A 27,784-nucleotide genomic window follows, 5' to 3' on the forward strand; every position below is an offset into this window, starting at 1 on the left:
GGGGACTGGAGGCTAAAACATATAAGGAACGGCTGCTGGAATTGGGTATGTCTAGTTTAATGAAGAGAAGGACTAGGGGTGACGTGATAGCAGTGCTCCAATATCTCAGGGGCTGCCACATAGAAAAGGGAATCAAGGTAATCTCCAAAGCACCTGAAGGCAGGACAAGAAGCAATGGATAGAAACTAACCAAAGAGAGAAGCAACCTAGAACTAAGGAGAAACTTCCTGACAGTTAGAACAATTAACCAGTGGAACAAACTGCCTCCAGAAGTGGTGAATGCTCCAACACTGGAAGTTTTTAAGAAGAGACTGGACAGCCATTTTTCTGAAATGGTATAGGGTTTCCTGCTAGAGCAGGGGGTTGGACTAGATGACCTCCAAGATCCCTTCCTCCTCCTCCTCCTCCTCCTCATTATTATTATTATTATTATTATTATTATTATTATTATTATTATTATTATTATTATTATTATTATTATTATTATTATTTGCTATCTCTTCTTTCTTTCCCTCTATTTTCCTCCTCAGGGGAAAGAATCAGGGAGAGAATCAACTTGAGGAGAAACAGATTTCTCTGAACTGATCTACCCCTTGGAGAGGTCTGAAGTTGTAATTTGCAGAGGACTTTTGAAATGAAGATGACAACTACAGCTTAGCCATCACTTTGTGAAATGAAATTAATTTTGCACAGCTAGGAGGCATCACTTTAGAATGTTTTTATATACCAGATGCAGATTAACAAAATAAAAAACTCAGATCAGACAAACTGGCTCAGCTTTAACAACGTATATTGAATGGCAGGGCACTAGTACATGTGGCCAGGTACAGTAGAACACAAGCAAAACACAAAGCAACGTGGCAATTCAGCTACTGAAAAGGCAAATGTTGTTTTGGAATGTGGCAATCTGCTGTGTAGTGATTACATCAGCCTAGAAACCAGGAGAGTCTGAGTTCTAGTCCCACCTTAGGCCCAAAACCAGTCGAGTGACCTTGGGCCCTCATGCCATAGGAAGCAGGCTGTGTAAACCACTTCCTAAAAATTCTGCTAAGAAAAATGCAGGAACTTGCCCAGGTTGTCAAGAGGAGTTAACACTGACTCAAAGGCACACACGCACACACACACACACACACATACACACTCACACACACACACACACACAAAGAAGTTGGTATGTATAAGCAGGACTGTGTAGGTACATGGGTCTGTTTATCCATCTTAGGCTGACTTAGTCTCATTTTTGTTGGCAAAATATTTTTAGCTGTTTTATCTTTCTATATACAGTATATTTATTTATGAACTTCCTATCCCAATCTGCTGCTACTACTACTGTATTCATCCCCATTCACAATCTCCCTTTGACTCTAAATTAGCCCATGTTGCCTATCATTTCTGTAGATCAGTCAAGGGCTTCCCATGAATAGATATTTCTACAGAAACCATTTCTTTGTTCCATAGAGGTTTTCTCTGGGATTTAGTGAAAGAAACAGAAATCTTCACAATGTACTGTATCTGATAAAATTCCAGCCCCTTTCCCCCATTCAGATGTAAGAAGCAAAAAAAAAACAAAAAACCACCACAATAACTAAAATGTTTGAAAGTAAGTCCATATTATTAGTAGGATTAATTTTGATTTTTGCTTTCCACTGTAAGGACCATTTAGAGAGAGATTTTCTTAAGACTTTATCATGCTCTGCAGGATGTAGGAGCTCTCTGTCCATTCTAAGAATACAACAGGGAAAGCATATGCAGCATCATAAATCAACGCTTTCTTTCAGTATCAAACTGGGATTGGCAGAGGCGCATTAGTGCATGCCAAGGATGGGGCTCATTTAGCTGATGATCCTATAACTATACAGCTGGCTCAAAGCCCCTGTTTTCTTGCCTCAACTTGTGCCGCTGATATATCTTTATAAGCAAAAATTGAGTAAGCAGATGGGCCTGCTCAAAAGCAGAAGAATGCTGGAATTATAAACCTAATTCTGTTGATCTTGTTTTGGGGAGCATCAGAAACTCTTTTGATAGGTCCATCAGTATTAAAGAATATGATCCTATTTGTTTGTTATATATTCAGCTTTTTAAAGGTGTTCAAGGAGTCCTCCACCATTTACTGTAGTAGCTGCTGTGTTTGCTGCTAATCTTATCCCAATTTGGCCCTTCAGAAGTGGCCTGTCCTGACAACATGTGGGAAAAGAAAGGAGAAGAAAAGAGAAAGAAAAGAATAGATTACTAGAATCCATTTTCAGGCATTTTCACAATTATATTTTATTTTGTTCGTCCACACTTGGTAATTGTTCTATAATTCAAGATGCTTCACTGGCATAAGATTTTTTCAGAGTACTTCACACAGACTTTTAATACATTACTTCGTTGAGCATACTCTAAAATGATTATTTGCTCTTAAATTTCCATGGTGGTGCAAAAAAGCTTTCTCAGTAGTTGAGTTGTCATACAACTGTATTGCTTAGCAAATCTTCCACTCTTTCCTTCGATAGGGATACAATTTACTGAGTCTAAGGATTGTTCATTATTTGTTTTGCACTGATTTATTTAAAAACTGAGCAGGAAGTTCAGAGCATATAACATTTACAGGTACTTAGTAGGTAGAATAGTGCTCTGCTACACTGAAGATTATGTAATGTGGAACTATTAGAAGACCACAAGACACTTATTAAAACTAGTTTTATAACTCCAAAATCTCAAGTTTCCCTAAACTATCTTTGTATATGATATTACATATGCACATATAGTACATACACCGATTGACATATATCTCCAGAATCTTTTTAACCCTTTTATCCTATTAGAGGCATTAAGAGTAATAGTAAACCTGGGATTCCCTGTTTGTTCCTCTCTTTATCTTAGAAAACGGATTTTCTTAAGCATTCCTCTTCACCATGTTCTCTGTGTAAAGAATCATTTTATTTCTTATTTCTCCCCTCATGAAAAACAGAAGGTTCAGAGATGTAGGCTTCCTTAGTAGACTTAACCTGGTCTGTTGGAGCTTACACATCTTTGTTCTGCTCTCACATACATGTTCTGCTAAATATGGACATTAATGAATGAAACAGGAGGATTCCAACCAAGGGTTACCACAATGTTTTCCCTATTACAAGGGTTAGGACCCCATGAAATATGAGAAAGCAAAGAGTATTCAGCAGCAGGATTGAACAGAAACTGAACTGTGGTTTCTTTAAAAGGGAAATGTTTAGAGAATACTAGGAATCAGCAAGGTCTTACAAATCCAGTGGTCAGCAAAACCAGAAGATAAGAAGAAGTCTTGGAGAGAGCTGATTAAAAAAAACCAAACCATGGAACAATTCAAGTGGTAAGTGATTTGATTTTAATTCAGTGAAGGTAGAAGAGAAATGCAAAGGGAAACACAGACGGGGCTATGCAGAAAAAGCCTAACATTTTTCAAGTGCATCTTGTTACAAAGCTAATAAAAATGAGTTTATCTATGCATGTTAATAAGATGCTAGAATTATCATGCCGGATAGAAGTCCAAATGGATAGCACAGCAGGAGGCTGATGGTGCAGATCAGCAGAGGGGTTGGACAGCTCCGGGTGATAACTGCTCACTCAGGATAAGCCTAATGAGTTAAGCTGTTGACAGCCCCAGGCATGGTCAGCCTGGTGGGAAGCCAGGATCTACACCCATTGTCACCTGCACTGGCAGGAAGCCCAGGTTTGAACTGATTGGATGCCATCCATCTGGGCAGGTATAAATAGACGCCAGGCTTCCCTGTTTCCCCAGTTCATTCTGTTCAGAATAAACTCATCTTTACCCCAGCTCTGTGTCCGTCTCTATGTGAAGCATGCGACTTTACATGCTTATTCCACATAGGACTGAAATTTGATTTAACTAAGTGCTAAAATCTATCTGTTTGCCTGTCTGGCTATCAGCCTATTAGTGTGTCTCAGTGTTGGTAGAGCTAATATGTGTTACAGCTGTGAAATGTGTGGCAAAAATATTTCTGCACTAACCTATTCTGATTTATATTCTGCTTAATCAAATTAACCACCTTTTGTTGCTTTTTGTCTAGTATCAGGCATGAAATTGCTTGTTTTCTTTTAATTGTTAAGGAGCACTAGTCAGTTCTGGTGTGAGTTCATAATGGGATTTGAGAGTTTGGAGAGATGAAGCAATGTTAGCAAAGAAATAAGTGTTTTTATCAATTTTCCTGAGAATCAAGAAGCCATTTACACTGTTTCAACTTATCCCCTACTAGACATAGTTACTATAGGTAAACACTATATTTTTCTTAGTAACCAGGTTGGCATATACTGTAGAAAATATAAAACAACAACAACAATAATGTTGGAAGGGACCATGGAGGTCATCTAGTCCAACCCCCTGCTCACTCAGGAAACCCTATACCATTTCAGACAAAAACTTCCACTGTTGGAGCATTCACAACTTTTGGAGGCAGGTTGTTCCACTGATTAATTGTTCTCACTGTCAGGAAATTTCTCCTTAGTTGCTTCTCTCTTTGATTAGTTTCCATCCGCTGCTTCTTGTCCTGCCTTCAAGGGCTTTAATAATGATGATGATGATGTTGGAAGGGACCTTGGAGGTCATCTAGTCCTACCCCTTGTTCAGTTTAAAGGTGCAAAGAACTCCAAATCAGTACATAATTCAGAATACCTACAAGGTTTTTTTAAATGAAAGAGTTAAAGAAGATACAGGAGAAAACTAATGAAGGCTAAAATGTAAAAAAAATGTATTAAAAACTAATGAGGGTATATTCTAATGTCCAGGGAACTGGTTTTTTTTTAAAAAAATAAAGATGATCTATTGTAGTAATTGTAGAAAAACAGTAATTTCAGAGAAAGTCTCCTTGATTTTCATGATAGGGTTAATCAAACATGTTTAAATGTTTTTATATTGTGAACTATGTCCACTGAGACTAGTAAAACAAAATGATTCCCATAATTCTGAAATAGCTTTAGCCATTGGACAGCTTGCAGCTTTGAAAAATTGAGTTCTGTTTATAATTTAAGCAGCAGTTTTTAAAGTAAACACTGAGAGATAATGTTAGCACAGAGAACTCATGAGATCTATGAGCCCATAGTGCTCATATCTGCACTGAGCTTTTTCACAGAAAACAAAGCTTAAAATTGAGATCTAGTTAAATCCTGATTGTGATTAATTAAAGAATATTTTAAAATGTAAGTGCTTTGCACTCAGCCCAGGAAAGTGAAAACCCCATTTCTAGTTCCCACAAGCCTCAGTGGTAAATGGATATATATTAGGACAGCGTGATGAATCTTTTGGGCTTCACACATCAAAAATTCATAAAATGCCTAACTTCATTCTTCTGGTTCTCTCTCTCTCTCTCTCTCTCTCTCTCTCTCTCTCTCTCTCTCTCTCTCTCTCTCTCTCTCTCTCTCTCTCTCTCTCTCTCTCTCTCTCACACACACACACACACACACACACACACACCTCTAGTCTACGTCCAACTTTGAAAGATTTTGTAGTCCCCATAGCCTCCAGGGGACTAAAGGCTAAAACATAAGAAGAAAGATTGCAGGAATTGCGTATGTCTAGATTAATGCAAACAAGGACTAATGGTGACATGATAGCAGTGTTCCAACACTTGAGGGGCTGCCACATAGATCAACCTAGTCTCCAAAGCATCTGAGGGTAGGACAAGAAACAATGGATGGAAATTAATTAAGGAGAGAGCAAATCTAGAAAGAAGGAGAAATTTCCTTACACTTAGAACAATTACTTAGTGGAATGGCTTGCCTCCAGAAGTTGTGGGTGGTTCACCATTGGAGATTTTAAAGAAAATACTGGACAGCTATTTGTATAAAATAGTATAGAGTTTCCTGCTTGAGCAGGGGATTGGGCTAGATAGAAGACCTCCAAAGTCCCTTACAACTCTATTATTCTAATTTTATACTATGGTGAATAATTATTAATAGTGAGCATTACAGGAGGCATTATTTAATTTCTATAGATTTTAACTGCAGAGGTACACATCCCACCACACATTTTTTCATGGGATCAATGGATTGTGGCTATAGAGGTAGGTCACAGGTCTTCACCTGCCCGCCCTCCCCCCAAAAAAAACCTTATTTAAAAACTCATTTTAAAAAGCATTGAAAAAGATTATTCCCCTTTCTGCAGCCTGACATTCAACTTTGTCCTGTGAATGACAGCCCAGCATCAAATGCATGTAAATTACATGAGCCCTGTAGTTTATGATATGCTTTTAAACCTGTAGTGAACTCACTGCTTTTTCACAAACTAATTATATGAGTTATGATTTTTCTGATCTGATTTGATCCAAATCTCACAATGATAACTTAGTGAAAAGAGGCATTTCATGGGATGAATATAAAGTAACGATTCATTTTAAGTGATGTACGATAGTGCCCCAGTTCCCACAATATAGTGGATAAATAGGCTACTTTTATTTTAGTTGCAATAAATAGGCCGGACTTCATAAAACTTTAACATTCGGCATGCTTTTGCATAATCTTTATCTGTACTGTGATTTATTAAGATAAGATAGGTTAATGTAACAAGCAAAACGACGAGGTGCCAAGCTGCTGCAAAAGTAGAATAGGGTAAGTATAAAGGTGGCAGAAGAATTATTATAATCTGAAACTTATGACTTCATAAATAAACCAGACATTTAACCTGTATTATGTAAAAAGGAAGGATTTTTTAATGCATAGGGAGTCATTTCTTCATTAAAGCATACCGTATCACTTGCTGCAGTAAAATATGTCATATGCATTTATGCATAAATCTCCCTCTATTTATACACATGCAGTTAGTGAGAACTAATACTATATCATTCCTGGTCACATGAGAATGTGAAGGAAATGTGCGCCATTTCAAGGATAAATAGAACTACAGCCTATCCATGAAGCTCCTAAATATTTTAAATGACATTCGAAACACAGAATTTAAACAGTGATGGATTAGGGTAATTCAGGCTTTTGAAAGCTGGTAAATAAATCATTCCTGGGTGCCCTAGACATCTTCAGTTACAAAATCCAGTCTTTTTTCTATCTTCTCCTAAAAGAAGTTAAATCTGCTGGCTATGCATTTTTTCCCCCAAGGAGAATTCTTCAGCTGAGAAGAAAGTAATAGAACGTATGCATTAAGGCAGGGGTCTTCAAACTTGTCCCTTTTATGACTTGTGGACTTTAACTCCCAGAATTCCTCAGCCAGCGATGCTGGCTGAGGAATTCTGGCAGTTGAAGTCCACAAGTCATAAAAGGGACAAGTCTGAAGACCCCTGCACTAAGGGCTCTTAAGCAAAAACTTTACAGCTATGTTTCTCAATCTCAACAATTGTAAGTTCTGTGGACTTCAAATTCCAGAACTGAAGCATGCTGGCTAGGCAATTCTGGGAGTTGAAGTCTAGACATCTTAAATTTGCCAATGTTGAGAAACACTACATTACAGGGTAAATGTGGGCCCTTCCACATCACTTTTCGGTCCACAAACTCTTAGAAGAAGTTTGGAGGTGATCTGTGGCATGTTTTTATTTCTGCCAACTTGAATTCATTGTTCAAAGGCAGCAAGTCATGCAACACCAACTATACCCACCTCTATCTTCATTTCAGGGAAACACAAACAAAAATAAAAATCATAAGGTAAACCCAGCAGCCTAACATACTCCTTCTTGGCGGGGTATTGGCATTTCCCTTACCAGACATGAAGCTCAGGAGCTGGAAAAGTAGTGAAGACGGCCATCCTTCTAATGGGAAACTGAGCCATTGTGCCTCAAAGCAAGCAAGTAGAACCCACCTTTGCAATGACATCAGTTGATGGCATCAGAAATGAATAAACTCCCTTTGCTGACATTTGAGGCCACAGACTGCCATAGAAATCTAATAGGCTACCTGTTCAGTACATTCTTCAGAATTAGCTTCCTAAAATCGGTGATTCACCAAAGGACTATAATCTGTTCCAGAATACACAAATCTCCTGATGAAACAATGGAAAAGGAGAGGTGTGTATGTTACTTACCAGGACAGTTGAAGAGCTCTTCCTCATGTTCGTGTTAATATGTATTCCTCCAATCCTTAAATCAGCAGAAGAATATACTGAAATAATCTGTGCTGCCCTGCCTGCCAAATCTACGAATGGGTGCCTGGGATGGGGAGATTTGCAACCTCTCAAGTAAGCAAAAATACAGGTTGCTAGCATGTGGTTACTTCACACTAGCAATAGATCACTCACTTTTTCCTGAACTAAGGTTTTGCTTTCTTCTGGAAGAATGGAAAAGGATGAAAAATACTCAGTAATCAAGTGGATGGGACAGATGAGAGAGGTTGAGTAGCGCAGGAGGTTATAACTCTTCCACTACAGTACAGAACAAGTCCTAGGTACAGATCTCTCTGAGAAACAAGTCGGTAGAGCCGTAGAGGGGTGGTCAGGTTTAGCTGCTCTTCTGATTTGCCACTCAGGCTTAAAAGGAGAGACAGGCAAATTTCCTATCATAAAATAGACTTAACTCTACTGTGTGATAAAATAGACCACCTAACTCTAGCAAAGGGCAGCAATGCAATAAGTATTGTAGGATTGTAAGCCGTCCAGAGTTACCCTGCGGTAGGACAAAGGGCCAATGAATTTTACAAATAAATAAATAAGAATAAAATGTGAAGGAAAGAGTTTCGGAAAATGTTACTCACCCCCGGGACAGGAAGAAGTGTGAGAAAGGATCTCGCGAAATCCCTACCTTTTTTTGGTATAGAGAGAAATCTCAACAGGCTTTCAAGAGTTATTTGGACTAAAAATAATACATTTTGATATATTGGTTGATATAATGCCGAATAACAATAAAGGGCATTCCCGAAATCCCTGCTAGTTGTTAAAAAAAACAAAAACAAGTCTAGGCCCTTTCAAAAGATTTCTAACAACACATTTTAAAATGAGCTCTAAACTTTTACAGAACAGTGCTATATTGTTAGCATAATGCTTGAATGATGTTTTGCAAAATGCTGGTGAAGCACTACTTGGCGGAGCCTGCCCATTATCATTTTAAGTTGTAGCGGTGGTAAAGCTGCTAATCACATGACCAACAAAATTTTAAGCCCAGTTTTTGCTATGGAGCATTGTTGCCAAAAGCCAAAAATAAATGCTGGTTTTTAACAAAAACATCATAAATCACACCCATGTGACCACGGGATACTGCAAATGGCTGTAAATGCAGGACAGTTGCTGAGTTGCCTGAAATGCAATCATTGTCAGGTGCAAAAATCAGGCGTCCACACATGAAGGATCAAGTTAATTGAATTAATTATTGTTAAAAGACAACGAACAGGAGTCTTCTCCACTAACAGTTAACACCTACTTAGAACCAAATAAGGGTCAACAACATTCAAGGGCAGTTGGAGTTACAGTAGTTCACCTATGGTTACATAATGACTCTAAATGGATCCTTCTTTTCATTCCTCCCCTTGGCTCTACCAGTCTTTCTTCTGCAGTCAAGTGATTGTCCATAGCTGTTGGAATTGAGTCAGTAGTACTTTTTTTGGGGGGGAGGGTGATGTCCGCTATAACATCAAATAGTCACCAAGTGACTGGTAGTAAATTGAGTACTATGCAAAACTCATTGATAAATCTACTAAAATGCTTTGAATTAAAAGCAGTGGTGCTAGGAAGTCTTTCTTTGTTGATTCTACTAAGATAAGGAATTTGCCAAGGAACAAAGGTATTAATCTACTTCATTTGTTTCAAAGAAGTGATTCCTACATTTATTTACCCATGTGTCCCAAAGCAAGCAGCTCTTTTGAAAAAGTCGTACAACCCTAATCAGAACTATCATAAGATATGTAAAGATTCACAGAAAACCCAGATACATTTGGAGCACAACTCTACTGCAGATGAAAATAAAGTTGGAAACAGGAAAATTATTATGAAAGATTCTATATTGAGATAGCAAGTATATATCTCTATGTGTGTGCATATGTTTATCTGTATTGCACAGTATGGATTATCCACTGTGTTCATATTGTTTTAGAAATACATGCTGAATATTTGTTTGGCACGGAAGTAATATAAGAAAATTCAGTAGGAAAATAATTTCAAACATTTTTTGTATATTTATAAACAAATGGAATTTCTATTGCTGTCTGTAAACACTTTGTTCAAAGTCTCTCACCAGAGGAATGATTTGATACCAGATGGAGGGAAATTACATTTGTCTCAGCTTCTAATTGTTGCTGTTAAGTAGAAAATAGGAAGTGGTTCTAAAAAGTGAGCCTCATATTTCTCCATCCATGGCTAATGGCAGCTGAAGTAAGCAGTCTGGATTGATGGTGCAGTGGCTGATCATTCCAAGCCATATTCACTGATGGTGCAGTGGATCCTGGCAGCTTTTGGAGAAAGCATTTGTGTGTGTGTGGGGGGGGGGATGAATTGCTTCAATAAAGTACTTCAGTTGCCTCTGAATTGCCAGGTTCAGCATCAGACCACAATATCACAATATGTAAAATAAAGGAATATATTTGCGCTTGAGAAGAATTCTGTTTCTGCACTCCTGAAAGACTGCATCCAATCTTCATACATTGGGAATTAGGGAGAATGATTTCCAAAATAGAATGTATAAGTATCCTCATTTTAAAACTAAATCTTAGACTGTCGAAACCTTGTTAAAATAATGAGGGAAGGTCCTCAAAGAAAACAAAACAGAAGAAAATATGTAAGGTCACCCCCATGTACTTCACTCCTGCCGGTACCTATACAAGCACTTTCAGCTAGGCAGCCATTTTTAATCTGTGCCTCTAGCATGCTTGAAGCAGTCTGAGACACACATCCTTCAGCAGTCCAATTTCCCCTTTCAGGAAAATCAAGGAATCACTCCATGGATGGCTTTCTCTACCTGGTGCTTCTTTCTCTCTTTGCTCTTAATGCTCAGTAAAATAACCACACGTAGTCCTCGATTTACAACAGTTCATTTAGTGACCATTCAAATTTACAATAGCACTGAAAAAAGTGACTTATGACCATTTTTCACAGTTATGACCTTTGCAGCATCCCCATAATCATGTGATCAACATTCACACGCTTGGCAACTGACTCATATTTATGACGGTTGCAGTGTCCTGAGGTCATGTGATCACCTTTTGTGACCTTCTGACAAGCAAAGTCAATGGGGAAGCCAGACTCATTTAAAAACCGGGTTACTAACTTATCAACTGCAACGATTCATTTAAACTCCGAGGCAAGAAAGGTCGTAAAATGGAGCAAAACTCACTTAACAAATGTCTCACTTAACAACAAAAATTTTGGACTCCATTGTGGTTGTAATTTAAGGACTGCCTGTATAGAGGAACGTCTATGTATCCAGCATAAAATCAGGTCTTAATAAACTTGTAAAGGCATTTGTTTTGAACATACTGTATTTAGCTTCACTACTTCATAACTTCTGAAAATGTTAGTCTAGAAAACATGAGCAAATAGGGAGAAAAACATCTGAAAGTTTCCCATGTCTTAAAAACATTCAGTGAAGCCAGTGTTTTGAGATGTCTTAATTCAGCTCACCATGCTTTGTTTATGCTAAATCTCTCTACATGCCAAGTAAATTGTATAGTTAAGTTGTGTTTTCCAGGAAAAAAAGCTGAATTACAATACAACAGTCATTTCCACTCAAAAGTCTCTAAGATTCTGATATATAATTGTACTATTATCCATTCCCTTTGGTTATTATTTCTTTGCATATTTTCACGTACCAAACAAGCAATACGGTGCGTATGTAATTGCAGAGGCTTAGGATAATAATCTAAGACACAGTGGCATTATCTTCAATATGCACTTAAAGGGCCCACTGAGAGGTTTTGTGCTGGATCAAATTAAAAATAAGCAATAATATAAGCTTATTCTTTACTTCCAATTGGTTATAGAGTCAGTGAAAAGTACCCATCCCCAAAAAAGGCAAAGAAAAGAAGAAGAAAAATACATGGGAAAATGTTTTGTAGGCATCTTTTGCGGAGAGTCAATATTTTTTTTTCTTCTTATCATGACTACAGGGCATGCATTACAATTTAAGTTCACTTTCAAGGATTCTTTATCTGAATAAGACCCCAAATCCTCTAAACCAATCTCTACCTGGTTATCAGAATCTTCCACACATAAATTGCCTGCTATTGATTTTCTTATTAAATTTATTTGCCATCCATCTCATTATCAAGCCACTCTGGGCGACAAGCTCATTTCACTCACATGATAGCATGTACATTTTGAGCAGCAATCGAAATAATTCTGCACAGAGGACATTTCCACACAGCCACTGGCTTCACTTCCCAAACTGACCGAAGCAATCCTATGTTGGCCCTCTGAACAATCCAGCGGTCATGTTTGCCTCTCATGAAGCTCACCATGAGCTGATCAGCACTCCCTTTAAGTCAGGGGTGTCAAACTCAATTTCATTGAGGGCCGCATCAGCATTGAGGCTGCCCTCAAGGGGCTGGGTGGGTATGGCCAGGGTGGGTGTGGCCTACTGGGTGGGCATGGCTAGAGTGCATAAGGCCTACTGGGTGGGCGTGGCCAGCTCTACAACGTTCGCATCAAGGGTGCCTATAGGGGCCTGGGCAGGAGTGGGACAGATCTGAGGGTCTCTGGCAGGAGGAGGGTCTCTGGGCCAGGGCCAAGGCAGTGAGGGCCATTCCCTCACTGTTTCCAGGATGGCTTCGTGGGCCACATGAAACCACTTCGTGGGCCGGATCCGGCCCCCGGGCCTTGTGTTTGACATGTCTGCTTTAAGTCATCCCTCCCTTAAGTTGTAGTTGTTGTTGCTTTTACCTTGCTGGTTCTATTTTGCAGTGAGAAAAAGAAGAAGAAGAGGAAGAAAGAACATTGCTATGGATAAGGCAGAAATGGCAAAATGTACGCTCAAAAGAAATATCAAAGAGGAACTTTCACAGCAAGGTGCAATAATGCCTGTGGGGAAGGAGGAGGCAGGAGGCAAGACAAGACAAAAGCTCTCATCCATGAAAATCCATACATCTCAATACTTCAGAGGAAAGACAACGACCCCATGTACCAGTAGTGTGATCTCCAAAGCCGACAATGAGCTGCAAGTAACTTGTCTGAACTAAAGAAAAATACTCAAAGCCTGCTGACTTTATGCGGATACAGGGACATAGCAGGATTCAGAAATCCCGAAGTGTGTGAAGAAGAAAGTTGCAATCACAGTACTGGGAACACATTCTTAAGCTAAACTGCAGCCCAACAATCATGAGCTTTTATTAAGTGCACGTGGGAACAAAGATTCACAAAAAAAGCCTGTAATTGTGCTTAGTATGGAAACTTCAACTTTGAAATTTTTATCTTTCCTCGATGGCATGTTCATTGATCTTTCCCAAGTCCTGTCGTCATCATACTGACCTCTGCCTCACTATTGGGAGCTTTTGGCACAAATGAGGAATCAGGCAATGCAAATTATTGTGGGATACTGACTAAAGTTACATATTATGCATATAAGCTCACCATGCAATTCCCATTTGGATTAAGCAACATTATGCAGTAAAGAAATAAGAAATGGTAAGTTAAAAAAAAGAAGTAAAAACATGAAGTAAGAAAAAACACCACCCACTGTACTTTTGCATATCTTTCTGTCCTAGCAAATCATCCTTGGTTATACCATATACCTACTTTATGTTGCTTTTTGTTCTTTAAACTTCTCATTTGTCTTTCTTTGATCTCATCAGTTTCATGAATTTAATCCTCTTTTCTCTCTGACCTAGCTACTTCCATGTATTTTCTTTAGAGTAGTCATTCACTTTTGGATTCAGTCTACATCCATTTATTTTTAACCATATCTCTTCTTGTTTCATCATAAACATTATAAGTGCTACAAAAAAGGCATTTAATTTACTTTTATTTTTGTCCTAATTGATCAAGTCTCATTTTCATATAACAAAAGTGGTCAGCTATTTTACAATTTATAAATGTTCACTCTTTGCAGCAGAACATATATTCATTCTGCTTTTTTTACTACCATTTGCACATATTAAAATTTCTTCATGCCCTACATCATTAGTTATGTACCATAACAAGATACATAAATACATCTACCTGATCTAGTTTTTCATCATTTGTATAAAACTTATAATTCTTCCCTTCCTTGTCAAACACAAATACCTTTGATAAATTAATATTCAAATCCATTTGAATAAATTTGCTGCAAATCATTCTAATTCCCAGCTAGCAGCATGGCATACAAATTAGCATCGCTAACCAATATAACTCTACAATTATCACAATTGTTCCTTATGCACTTATCTATGAATACATTAAACAATTAAGGGGACAGACTCTGTAGAGGCTGATGTTTATTGTAATTAGCACTGCCTCATATCTGCAATAAAGTTACTTATCTTTCCAAGCCTTATCCTCAAATCTTCTGTTTTTTCCTTTAATTTCATTAATTAATCCATGTTATTTACAAATTGTTGTTGTTAGCTGCGAAGTCGTGTCCAACCCATCGCGACCCCATGGACAATGTTCCTCCAAGCCTTCCTGTCCTCTACCATCTTCTGGAGTCCTTTCTGACGTGTCCTCCACATAGAGAAGATACTGTGTCTATTAGGAACCTACTCTATCTGTGAATATTTTTTGTGTAAATACACATGTAAGTAAATTTATTGCTGTTGTAACCACAGGTCACATAATATATAGCTATCTTTGCATGCAAGCAATTTTGAAACTTGGTGGAATTCCTTTTTAATTAAAGATATAATTTTGGATTAAAATTTAGCCTAGAAATAAATTCCAAGTTCATAATGCACATATAAGTATATATCCATCATACTATTTTACTTCAGAATAAACAATATTATTAGACTACAGGAAAGGAGCAAGAAATATTGTTGTTGTTAGCTGCGAAGTCGTCTCCGACTCATCGCGACCCCTTGGACAATGTTCCTCCAGGCCTTCCTGTCCTCTACCATCTTCTGCAGTCCATTTAAGCTCACGCCTACTGCTTCAGTGACTCCATCCAGCCACCTCATTCTCTGTCGTCCCCTTCTTCTATTGCCCTCAACCTTTCCCAGCATTAGGCTCTTCTCCAGTGAGTCCTTCCTTCTCATTAGGTGGCCAAAGTATTTGAGTTTCAAGTTCAGGATCTGGCCTTCTAAAGACCAGTCAGGGTTGATCTCCTCTAGGACTGACCGGTTTGATCGCCTTGCAGTCCAAGTGACTTGTAGGAGTCTTCTCCAGCACCATAGTTCAAAGGCCTCAATTCTTTGGCGCTCAGCCTTTCTTATGGTCCAACTTTCATTGCCATACATTGCAACTGAGAAGACCATCGCCTTGACTATACGCACTTTTGTTGACAGGATGATGTCTCTGCTTTTTAGTGTGCTGTCTAGATTTGCCATGGCTTTCCTCCCCAGGAGCAAGTATCTTTTAATTTCTTGGGTACAGTCCTCATCTGCAGTCATCTTGGAGCCCAGGAAAATAAAATCTGTCACTACCTCCATTTCTTCCCCATCTATTTGCCAAGAATTGAGAGGGCCGGATGCCATGATCTTGGTTTTCTTAATGTTAAGTTTCAACCCAAGTTTTGCACTCTCCTTCTTCACCCACAACAAGAGGCTCTTTAGTTCTTCTTCACTTTCTGCCAATAGAGTGGTATCATCTGCATATCTTAGGTTGTTGATATTTCTTCCGGCAATCTTAATTCCAACTTTTGATTCATCTAGCCCTGCCTTTCTCATGATGTGCTCTGCATATAAGTTAAATAGGCAGGGTGACAGTATACAGCCTTGCTGGACTCCTTTCCCAATTTTGAACCAATCAGTGGTTCTGTGTCCAGTTCTCACTGTTGCTTCTTGACCCGCATATAGGTTTCTCAAAATAAGATGGTCTGGTACACCCATCTCTTTAAGAACTTGCCACAGTTTGTTGTGATCCACACAATCAAAGGCTTTAGCATAGTCAATGAAGCAGAAGTAGATGTTTTTCTGGAACTCCCTAGCTTTCTCCATGATCCAGCGTAAGTTGGCAATTTGATCTCTAGTTTCTCTGCCTCTTTGAAATCCTACCTGTACTTCTGGTAGTTCTCGATCCACATACTGCTGGAGTCTAGCTTGTAGAATTTTAAGCATAACTTTTACTAGCATGTGAAATGAGTGCAATGGTGCGATAGTTTGAACATTCTTTGGCACTGCCTTTCTTTGGAATTGGAATGTAAACTGATCTTTTCCAATCCTGTGGCCACTGTTGAGTTTTCCAAATTTGCTGGCAAATTGAGTGTAGCACTTTTACTGCATCGTCTATTTCATCAAGGAGTAATTGATTCTGATCAGCATGTACTGTTATTCCCAACTGAGTTCAATAAAAAGAAACAGTATTAAAAAAAATCCTGTCTAAAAGGCAGTAAAATTGCAAGTAACATCCATCCAAACTATTAAAAGATTGGAAGTCTCTTTCAGTTTTCTGGCAGACTTCTGAGTTTAAATCAAAGATGTTTAAGAGCCTCAGAAGGGTTCCTAAAGGGAGCTTTAGAATCTTTTTTGATAAGTTTCTTCTGAGAAAAAAATCCAGTTATAATTTTATTTTCCCCCATCTCTTATGATAACCCTGACTCAGTTCATCCTTAGCATTTTTTTTCTTAATTGTATTTTGCTCTGTTAGGAATTGAACTTTTTGAACCTACCTTAGAATAAAATCAAGGGCATTTTTAAATATGCTCAAAAATTTAAATAATTTGAACAAGTTACTTGTAAAAATATCTAAAGAAATAGAAATATAATGATGAGTCTCATCAGTAACAAATCTTGGAAAGTACACAAATATTAAATTTGGGGCACAGAACATATCACATATGAATTTATTACTACAGCGTCTTCTCTTTTCAGTCTGAGCTATAGTTTAATGCAAATAGGCGTCACAGTAAATGTGAATTGACATAATTTTTTAATAAAAAATCCAAACTTCTTTGTAGATTAAGATTTGAAATTACTTGTTTCACATGTCACATTTGTTCATTTAAATCTTTCTCTCTTTGTGTATTTCTGTTTATCAGATATGATAAACCTCAACTTTGCAAATCAAATGTAGGAAATATTTGATCTGAAAAATAAACTCACTGTAATGATAATTAAACTACATGTTTGAGTGACACAGAAGATTAAACTGGAGATGGGGGAATTCTCTCTGCATAATCAAGGGGATCATACCAAGCACATTCAGTGTAAGTGGGGATTTCTTTCTATATTGTTTTCAACACTATAAGCTTTTACTACAATTTGCTACAGAAGCCCAATGAAGTTTTTCAATATTTTGTTGATTGAAAGTATGATGTTAAAAGGAACTCAGGGACTATTCATCTCATCATGTAACAAACAGATTATGCTAAACAATAAAGTCAGTATGTTAAAAAAGAATTAATTTTACTATATCAAATCCACCTTCAGTCACTTACAATGGGAAGAATCTAAAGAACTAAATGGTCATGGTGCTACTTGTAACTTACAGCTAGAAGAGACTTCAATTTGAAAAAGAAATAAATTGAAGATTGAAAAAGCTAAATATAGACTGACACTTATTTAACTATTGGAAGAGGAAAAAATAATCAACTTTGAATTCAATTTCACTTACTACACATTATTGAGTACATAAATTATAAGCAAAATTAAAAAGTAGGCCACAATGAATCAATTACTTGCAATTAAAAAGGAGCAATGATCAGTCATGTACAATCTTTAATATAAATATAAATTTATTTATATATTTATAGTATATCTTTAATATAAATCCATTCTTTGGGCACAAAGCATTATGCCTGATGTGCCAGGCAAGAGAGATGCTTAACAAATCCTGCATGAATAAACAGTGGGGAAAAAAACCACGTATTTTAAAAAGACAGGGTGATATGGAATGAAATGGAGGATCAAAATGTCAGATCACATTTTAGAAAAAAAGTGGAGTACCAAGTACTTGTTTACTGGAGGCCAAGTGATGTGAACGTTATTTACTGTAAAGAGTAACATGTTAAAGATATAATCACCCAACATCATTCAATTGCTTTGGATTTCCATCCCCAACAGAAACTGTAACAATTAAGGGATTTAGAATAAAATAGCTGGAAACATTTTTTTAAAAAAATCATATTGTTTTATTATTGAATATACAGGTAGTCCTTGAGTTACAACAATAATTGAACCTGGCAACTATGCTAGTAAAGTGGGTCACCATCTGACTGGACCCAATTTTATGACCTTTTTCATAACAGTCATTAAATGAACACAAGAGCTGTTAAGGGAACACCACAGTCATTAAGCAGACCCTTCGTTCACTCTGGGGCAGTTTTTGCTGAAAACCTGGAAGTAAATGTGGCTTTCTGGCAAAATCATAAAAGTTTGTCACGTGACCGTGGGACACTGCAAATGGCCGTAAATGTGGGCCAGTTGTTAAGCAATCAAATGTGGTGATGTTACTGCAGAGGGGCAATGACAGAACCTCAAACCTGTGTCCCAAGTAGCTTTCTGGAGTCCATTGTAACTTGAAATGGTTGCTAAGCAACTAGTTATAAGTCGACAACTACCTGTAGGAAGCTGCTTGGTAATTTGCTTTGAAAGCAGGAGTTTAGAAATCTGTATCACTCACCCTACTACAGCGTTCAGCTTCCATTTCATGCAGCTGACTAAGTAAGTGCAATCTTTGCAAAAGCCATCATTCTCCAAATAATATATAACTCTTGCACACGGCATAGTAGTTTTCAGGTTATAGCAAAGTTAGCAGGCACCACAGAGAAGAGCTGCTAGACCACACGAATACTTTCATAAAAAAACTAATTCCTAGAAGACCCACCATAGGAACTGGATGCATTCATATTTGACTAACAAAGTATTGAGATAATATATGCTAAATTAACAAATTAACATTTGGTAGTCAAAACATCCCCGAGGGAGGAATTTAGTTGTCAGCTATGTACCAAATAGCAAACAATATGCTATTGTTTATTATTTGCTACATAGCAGACAACTATATGTCAAATGCTTTGACAAATCTGAATATTATATAGAAATGAGTACAAAAATGTATATGAAGAAATAGATACTAATATAACATTGTTTTTTAAAAAAACATTTAAACAAATATTCTGACTAATATTCTAATTAGTCTAAAATAGACTAATATTAATGTATTCTCATTATATATGTGTGTGTTCTGTAGTACAATGCTATTTATTTCCTACTAGTGTTTATTTCCTACTAGTTATCAGTATAGTGCCTTTCTCCTACTATTGAGAAAAGACAGGATTCTAGGAAGATATTATGGATTTGCATAATGGCAGAGAGCACGCATAATTTTTGAAATAAGTCTAATTCAAGCTGACTCAATAACGTTTCCAAAAATACTCTACAATGTGGCTTTGCAGAACCTAAATATCATTTCCAAATAACTTATCTTAAAATTTATATTCTATTTTGTAATGCCATAGCAGCTTTTATTTTAATTCTGATGAATGTAGTCATAAAAAGTAGGCATTGATATTGTCCTGTTTTGTGAATACGAGAACTGACTGACAGTAACAATATGGAATGATTAACGCCAGCTCCTTATATTTTGCTAGCAGCTGTTGCCAAGAATCAACACATCACAGTATTTCAATTCTGAGAATTTCACTCTATTCCGGTTGTAATTTTGCCACGTTGTACGTATTTATTCTTAGGTGATAAATTGGTGGTGGGCTTGGAGATAAAGCTAGGATTATGCTTCTTCATTAAATTAAAGTGGGTGATCCACCAATACTAAAGACAATGAAAGAAAGATTCTACTGGTTAACTATTGCATTGGAAAATACAAAATCAGCATAAGAGGTATCTTACAAAACTCATTCACAGCCATGCAAAATTATTTTACCAGTTATTTTGAGAGTATTTTCCACATACTGTTTTATTGCACAAATACTCTAGTTACCTCTTTATTAATAAGAGATCACAGCATCTATTTTTCAGGGAAACTACTTTATCTTAACATGATGACATGCAGTATATGCAGTAGGAAAACCTGTGTCCTTTTCTAAAATTGAAAGAAGAAATTGAAAGAAATAATTCTGTGAACATCAGCAATCTTTCCTTCTATGGCATTATTCACTTGCTTTGAACCTTTTGCCTACTTTTTATTTCGACCCCAAACCACCTCAGTGATGCCCTCGATGTGATGTCCCAGCCTGTTCCCTCTCGTTTAGACTACTGCAATGCTCTCTACATGGGGCTGCCCTTGAGGACAACTCGGAGGCTCCAACTGGTACAGAATGCAGCCGCAAGAGTTGTGTTGGGAGTCTCCCGATACTCCCATGTTACACCTCTACTCCGTGAGCTGCATTGGCTCCCAGTTGTCCTCCGGGTAAGATTCAAGGTGCTGGTAATGGTTTTCAAAGCCCTACATGGCATGGGCCCGGAGTACCTCAGGAATCACCTGCTGCCAGCGTCAACGTCCCTCCGTCCAGTGCGCTCCCACAGAGAGGGCCTCCTAAGGGTTCCGCCGTTCGGAGAATGCTGTCTGGTGGCTCCCAGAGGGAGGGCGTTCTCTGTGGGCGCGCCTGACCTATGGAACCGTTTACCGGTTGAGCTCCGGATGGCTCCCGACCTTCGCTCCTTCCAACGCGACCTAAAAACCTATCTGTTTGAGCAATCCGGTCTGGTCTGACGGGTTGTGTTGTAATTATTGTTTTAAGGTAACTTATCTTCTACATTAATGTTTTCAATATCTGTATTTGTACATTTGATATTTATGTCACTGTTCACCGCCCTGAGTCCTTAGGGAGAAGGGCGGTATACAAATCAAATAAATAAATAAATAAATAAATAAATAAATACTTGACTTAAGGCTTCTTCAAATGTTAAGCAGTACACTAAAGCAAATGAGGGGGTCCTTGGTGCTCTCTGAGCTTGGTTATTTTCTTGCATATGTTTCATTATGTAAACTAGGTAATATTGTCTGTGCAGCACTGCTGATAATACCTAGTTTGGTTACTGAAACGTCTACAAGAAAACAACCAAGATCAGAGAACATCAAGGACCCCTCATTTCAACCCTGAGCCACAAATATTCTCCTTTATTGGTACCTTAGCAAATAACTAATAGATCTTCAAGCAGCTGGCCAGCACAGCTACCTATTAGACTTTGCCATGTTCACCCAATGGAATAATTTCCTTAAACTGTGCAGGATTTTATGCAGCAAAACCTCTGTCTCGCTTCTATGATTTGGTTAATGCAAAGGATATTTCCTCTGGAGTACATTGTTTCTTCCTATAGAGGGAGGCAGAGATAACAAAGGAACTTCAAAGCTGTAAATAGGTAAAAGAGACAGTAAATGAAAGTTCAGCCCTGGGAAATAAGGGTAATGAAGAGACTCACAATAACTCCACTTGGTTTCTGCATGGCAGAAGACTGGACAGAGGAAACTCAGAATTCAGCAGTTACAGGTAAACTTACGCCTTGTGACCAGTGGTGGGATTCAGCTAGTTCGCACCACTTCAGCAGAACCGGTAGCTAATTTTTTGTTGCCCAGGCCCAGAATGGACTTCCAGAAGCAGCATCCACGCAGAGAACCAGTTGTTCACATATTTGAATCCCACCACTGCTCATGATCATTCAAAGTTATAACAGACTCCAAAAAAATGGGACTTACGGGCTGGAAACGAAATTCTGACATTCTTCTCTTCTCGGTTACACGTCTGCAATTTGGGTGCTTGGAAACTGGCTCGCATTTATGGCCGTTTGCAAATGCTCTTTGGTCATGTAACTGCAATTTATGACATTTATGCTGAAAATCGGCCCTTTGCTTCCCGTTTCCAGAAGAAACCACTTCAGAGTGAAGAATGGGTTTATTTAATGACCATTATGTTCATTTAACAACTGCCACAAAAAAGGTCACAAAATCAGGCATAGTCACATGGTGACCTGCTTTACAGCTGTCATGACATGTGACTGAAATTGGGGGCTCTATTGCAGTCATAAGTCAAGACCTATCTGTATAATATACCCTACAACAACACAGTTCCAAGAGTCCTTGCAATGTCTGATTCCTGATCTGTTCTACGTTCAAGACCTAATAATTTGTCCTTCTCTATCCCCAACTTATTTGTACGAATTCCTCAGCAGTGTTAATCTATAGTTAACTATGTGTAGGGGCCCTCTAAACCTGATGTTATACTATGAGCTCAAATCCCTTAAAATAACCCTACTTAGTGCACCATGGATAAACAAACCATGGTTTAGTATCATCTACAAACAAAGACACTGTGATTAGTTTGCATCCTGCTCACTGTAACTGTGATATTTTAGTTTTATGTATTGCTGTTAAAGGTTTCTTTATACAGATTGTCATTTATTGCATTTCTGTCAATTGAAGCACATTTGTGGAAAATCCTGCTTATAAATAAAGAGGCTGCAAGTGATGCACTAAGGTAGGGAAAAGTAGAAATGAGAAATAGTGCAGAAATGTACAACTGCAAGGACAGCAAGGGCATGTGAATTGTACATGTCATCATGTAAATGGCATGGATTATGTTCTTAACAAATGTTAGGACATGAGTAGGTAATAGCAACATTTGTGTGATATTATAACCATGTGCCTTTTAAAATGTTGGCTTCACTGTAGTTTGCTTCAGACACACTCATTGCAGTTGAACTGCTTTGATCAGATGTAGGCATATATAATCTTTATGATCCTTGGAACAAATAACTGCCTTAGGCAATGCTCATTTTTTGGTTTAAATTTCTTTAAAACATTTAAGTTCAGCATCTAGTAAAACCATTTGCCGCCAGCTGTTACCGATTATTTTATGGCAAACATGAGGAGTACATCCTGTAAAGTCACAATAAACAACTTTATCTTGTGCATACTTACATAGTCACTGTGAAATATTCTTTTGGAAAAACTTGGATAGGATTCATATTCTAGTATTTTTAAGGTCAAGTATCTTCAATCAGTAAAAAAGAGAACAAATATTTGAATAAATGCGTAATTTAGATGTAAAATACGTAACCTATTTCATTGATGAGGAAAGGCTACTTAGGCATCTTTCAGGAATGAGACTAAAATTTAGAAAGGGAAAAATGTTGCAGATTCATATTTTGCTCATGACATTGTGTAAGTGTTTGCAAATGTTGAATTAAGAACAGATGCAATCTGGAGCATAGTAAAAGTAGACTAATAAAGCACATGTGTAAAGGCACTTCGAAAAAACAATAAGATTAGCTGCCCTTTACTCCAAAATTTATCTATAAATTAATCATTGATACACATTTTATAGGATCTTATACCTCTTCTCTTCAACTACGTTTTCATGATTATAAATATTAAACCAGTGTGTGGGTTTTTTTTTAATGAATATGAACCAGTTTGGTGTAGTGGTTAACATGCTGGCCTAGAAATCGGGAGACTGAGTTCTAGTTCTGCCTTAGGCATGAAAGCTAGTTAAGCTAGGTGACTTTGGGCCAGTCCCTCCCTCTCAGTTCCCCCACCTCACAGGGTTGTTGTTGTGAGGAAAGTAGGAGGAGGAAGGAGCATTAGGTATGTTTGCTGCCTTAAGTTATTTATAAAAATAATAAATAAACAACATATAAAATGATATATATTTATTGGACACTTTTTATATTAATATATTTAAAAAATATTTAGCTGATCTTTTTTTTTTACTGCTTTGAGATGTTTTCGCATAGACAACATTACATAAAAGTATTGAATTAATAAATTAAATTAATAATAAAATAGTTTAGTCTTCCCACATCACAAATAAATGGTTCTTTGATGATATGATGAGGATGATGCTAATGATAATGTTTATGCATCTACTCCCTCCGCTACTATCTGTGAATTAGCTGTACAGTGGAGTCCTCCAGGAAGGAAAGCTGTGAATTGCTGTTTTCAATAATCGGCAGTTTGGCGAGTCGAATCCTGAGTGCTGCGTAACAGAGTGAGCGCCTGTTACTCGTCCCAGCTTCTGCCAACCTAGCAGTTCGAAAGCATGTAAAAATGCAAGTAGAAAAATAGGGACTGCTACGGTGGGAAGGTAACAGCGTTCCGTGCGCCTTTGGCGTCTAGTCATGCCGGCCACATGACCACGGAGATGTCCTCGGACAAGCGCTGGCTCTTCGGCTTTGAAACGGAGATGACACCAAGCTGGCAGGAATAGCCAATACTCCAGAAGATAGGCTTAAGATACAGAAGGATATGGACAGACTCGAACACTGGGCACTATCTAACAAAATGAAATTCAATGGTGAAAAAAGTAAGGTTCTACATTTAGGCAGGAAAAATCAAATGCATAGGTATAGTATAGGTGGTACCTTGCTCAATAGTAGTAACTGTGAGAGGGATCTCGGAGTCTTAGTAGACAATCACTTCAATATGAGCCAGCAGTGTGCTGCAGCTGCCAAAAAAGCCAACACAGTGCTAGGCTGCATTAACAGAGGGATAGAATCAAGATCAAGTGAAGTACTAATACCACTTTACAATGCTTTGGTAAGGCCACACTTGGAAAACTGCATCCAGTTTTGGTCACCACGATGTAAAAAAGATGTCGAGACTCTAGAAAGGGTACAGAGAAGAGCAACAAAGATGATTGGGGGACTGGAGGCTAAAACATATAGGGAACGGTTGCTGGAATTGGGTATGTGTAGTTTAATGAAGAGAAGGGTGAGGGGTGACATGATAGCAGTGTTCCAATATCTCAGGGGCTACCACGAAGAAGAGGGAGTCAAGCTATTCTCCAAAGGACCTGAAAGCAGGACAAGAAGCAACGGATGGAAACTAGTCAAGGAGAGAAGCAACCTAGAACTAAGGAGAAACTTCCTGACAGTTAGAACAATTAACCAGTGGAACAACCTGCCTCCAGAGGTGGTGAATGCTCCAACACTGGAGGTTTTTAAGAAGAGACTGGACAGCCATTTGCCTGAAATGGTATAAGGTTTCCTGCCTGAGCAGGGGGTTGGACTAGATGACCTCCAAGGTCCCTTCCAACTTAATAATAATAATAATAATAATAATAATAATAATAATAATAATAATAATAATAACTATTATTATTATTATTATTATTATTATTATTATTATTATTATTATTATTATTATTATTATTATTATTATTATTATTAGCACTGGCCCATAGAGTTGGAAACGACTAGCACGCATGTGCGGGGGAACCTTTACCTTTACCTTTACTGATAAGCTTGTGGAAATAAAAGCTCCAGGACATAACACACAGACCTCTTTCAGCTCAAAACAAGTAATATAATCTTGAGGGATGGAATAATCTATTTTTTTTCCTTCTTGCTCATGCCTTATTTAGCACTTACATGCAGGAAGCTTCTACAATCTTTAATGAAATAGCTCTTCTTTCAATAACCCTCCAAGCTTTAACCAGCTGATTTAAATGCTGCATGTTCTCTAAGTCATTCTATGCACATCCTTCAACCAATTTGTTCCACTTTTGTTAACATTCTAGGAACTCTGTTTTAAATGCTGCATGTTCTCCAAGTCATTCTGTGCACATCCTTCAACCAATTTGTTCCACTTTTGTTAACATTCTAGGAACTCTATTTTAGATGTTGTCACAACATGGGTATATTAAATTTTAATAGCACTTAGAGTTATATAGTGCTTTCCAACTCTCTCTCTCTAAGTGGTATACAGAGTCAGCGTATTGCCCCCAACAATTTGGCTGCTGGATGCTGATTTTACTGACCTCCGAAGGATGGAAGGCTGAGTCAACCTGAAGGATGAGTTGAACTCCTGGCAGTGGGCAGAGTCAGGCTGCAATACTGCATTTTAACCACTGCATCACCATGGCTCAGTAAATGTCCACAAAAGAATCAGGACTTTATATCCTTCCTTCCTTTTAGGAAAAAAAGGTGCCCATTCCATTGTGGAGAAAGTTATCTGGAGAAACTGTAACTCTCCAACATTTTTGTGGCCTTCTTAGCCACAAAGGCTAAGGTCATGTCGAGAAGTGGAGTCTCCTCAAGCTAATCCAATCTTTTAACCAGTACATCACACTGATTCTCCCCATCAGAAGACAGACTTTGGGAAACAGCAGTCTCCACATATTGCTATCAGCCTCACAAAACAAAACATAAAATCCATTATATTACATTGTGGCACTGTAAATCCCTCAGTGACCCTTCAATCGAAAGCCAATGGATGTATTTCGAACAACACCTTTCTAATGTGTGCTGCAGGTTGGATTTTAGTAATAAGCAATAAATTATGCAATCACCCTAATTTATAAAGGTCACAGTGCTTTCCTTTTGTGTTTCCTGGATCAGAACATTGATTGGCTAGCCACTGGATTTATTTCTTTTCTTTTCATTTTTGCCTGGAGTATATACCAATCTCTCTGAGTTCTCTTTCATTCTAACCTCTTCTTTATTCTTTATCCCAAGGAAATCTGTTAATTTTGGATTGTTGTTCCTTTATTGCTTTGACAATCATAGGAAGCAATGTTCAATAAATTAAATTAGTTGTCTGCAGCATTCATCTGTCACTGGTCGGAATTTGCCCACAACTAATATGAACTCTACTATAATGCTTTCAAGGGGAAAGAAAAAAGGGAAGTTTTAATGAAGTCTGCTGGAGAGTTTTCCTTTCTAGCACAGCCGCAACACAATCAGAATAACATTTGTAACTAAGCCTAGAAACAAGAAAGAAAAAATGCTGCAAGGCTGACAATTCATGCTTGTACAGGAAGGGATTGTTTTGCCTTGGAGAAAACTTGCTTCACTTAAAGAAGGTTTTTGACAGGCCAATTACATGAAATATATTACAGAATTGTACCCTTAAAGTGTACCCTATACATAAATGCACACAAATGATTTGTTGGCTCGCTCTGAACCTTCTGCACTGATTCTGTTATGATTTTGTCACTATATAAAACATGAACAACCTTACTGACTAAATAAAGAAGAAATAATTCAACATAAGAATACTGTATGGACACATGGTGGAATGTTTTGCCTGTTGGAGTAAACGTGTGGAATTGTGGCCTGAGCCTCAAAACAAAGGTCAATTAAATATGTTGAGGAACTTGAAATTTATCACACATACACGTAGGCATATCTGTTTCACTATTCCTTGTGGGGATAAATAATGTTTTTTTGTTTTTTTGTTTTTTTGTTTTTTTGTTTTTTTGTTTTTTGTTTGTTTGTTTGTTTGTTTGTTTATTTATTTATTTATTTATTTATTTATTTATTTATTTATTTATTTATTTATTTATTGGGACTTATATGCCGCCCTATCTCCCAAAGGACTCAGGGCAGCTAACAACAGTAAAATACAAATAAAAATACAAATATTAAAAATTAAACTATATGTATAGCCCCAACTACAACCATCTTATGCAAAGTGCAGAAAGGGGGATAAGAAGTAGTAAGCTAAAGGAATCAGGACATGAAGTAAAAAACACTTTGTGTAACTGCCCTTGCCCAGTGAAACATTCTTTCCCCAAAGATCTGTCACATCCACACCCTCCTTGTGTTCTGGATGGCCTAGAAGAGTGCCTTTTCTCACAAGTGTTGGGGCAGGATGAGGCTAGAGCAGGGGGTCTCCAAACATAGCAACCTTAAGACTTGTGGACTTCAACTCCCAGAAATCCAGTGCCAAGTCTTAAAGCTGCCAAGTTTGGAGATCCCTAGTCTAGAGCCTAGTAAGATGGCAAGTGGATGTATAGAAGAGTGTTGCCTTGGGGTGCCATGAAATTTATACAGATTTTATTGATTTTTATCTTGGCTTTTAGTAGTTTTTTGTTGCTTTTACTGTTTTTTGTGCCACCCAGAGTGCCACAAGTGTTGGGGCAGG

This window comes from Vipera ursinii (genome assembly GCF_947247035.1).
Source record: "Vipera ursinii genome assembly, chromosome: 2".
In the NCBI taxonomy this organism is placed as follows: domain Eukaryota; kingdom Metazoa; phylum Chordata; class Lepidosauria; order Squamata; family Viperidae; genus Vipera; species Vipera ursinii.